Source organism: Hipposideros armiger, unplaced genomic scaffold (assembly GCF_001890085.2).
Source record: "Hipposideros armiger isolate ML-2016 unplaced genomic scaffold, ASM189008v1 scaffold_6326, whole genome shotgun sequence".
Classification (NCBI taxonomy): Eukaryota; Metazoa; Chordata; class Mammalia; order Chiroptera; family Hipposideridae; genus Hipposideros; species Hipposideros armiger.
In genome coordinates, this window is record NW_017737328.1 from 1 (window position 1) to 1,206 (window position 1,206).

Genomic DNA, 1,206 nt, shown 5'->3' on the forward strand with positions numbered 1-1,206 from the left:
AGGGGCTGCAGCCTACGCCATCGTCGGCAACTCACGACAGCCCAGCTCCAGGTTGAGCTGTTGTTCAGCATCATAGCTGTGGAGGGCAGTGTCACTGGCCCTCATATGTGGGATCCGAACTGGGGCCCTCTGGCGTCCCAAGCCAGTTCTTAACCATCCCGCCACTTGGCCGGCCCTCAACATATATTAAAGACTGAATTCTACAAACACAATATAATTAAAGAATCACAATGTCTAAATTTGAGACCTGCATCCATCAAACCAAGGGCACTTTTTCAGCCTCAGGACGATTGTCCCTTTTGTTCCTGCCACCGCAAAGAATCTTTTCAGAGCCCCCTTTATGTCTTTGTTCCTGAGACTGTAGATGAAAGGGTTGAGCATGGGCGTGACTACAGTGTACATCACAGAGGCTGTTGCACTTGACTGTGAGCTGTGGGTCACAGCAAAGCTGAGGTACACTCCTATGATTGTACAGTAAAATAAGGAGACAACAGAGAGGTGAGACGCACAAGCAGAAAATGCTTTATGCTTCCCCTGTGCTGATGACATTGCACATATGGAGAAAACTATCTTAGAGTAAGAATAAAGAATACCAGCCAAGGAACCACCACCCAGCAGCACAGTTACAAAATACAACACCATATTATTAAGAAAGGTGTCAGAACAGGCAATTTGGATCATTTGATTGAGTTCACAGAAAAAATGGGGGATTTTCAAGTCTGTACAGAATGACAGACTCACCACCATTAAGCTATGTAACAAGGCATTCAGGAAAGACACGATCCAGGACACCAGAACCAGCAGCCCACAGAGCCAGGGGTGCATGATGACTGTGTAGTGCAGAGGGTGACAGATGGCCACAAAGCGGTCATAGGCCATCACGGTCAGGAGATTGATGTCCAATCCTGCAAAGAGTGTGAAAAATACATCTGTGTGATGCAGCCTTCATAGATTATGACTTTGCTCTGTATCTGGATGTTCACCAGCATCTTGGGGACGGTGGTGGAGGTGAAACAGATGTCCACAAAGGACAGGTTGGAGAGGAAGAAGTACATGGGCGTGTGCAGGTGGGGGTCTGAGCTGACAGCCAGGATCATGAGCAGATTTCCCAACACAGTGATCAGGTACATGGAGAGGAAAAGCCCAAAGATGAGGGGCTGCAGTTCTGGCTCCTCTGAAAGTCCCAGGAGAAGGAATTCTGAAATC

At 47.8% G+C, this 1,206-nt stretch overlaps 1 pseudogene; it reads right to left on the reverse strand.

The window, feature by feature from the left end:
- Positions 1–271: 271 nt before the first annotated feature.
- LOC109378890 (olfactory receptor 7A10-like) lies at positions 272–1,202 on the reverse strand (annotated as a pseudogene).
- Positions 1,203–1,206: the final 4 nt, after the last annotated feature.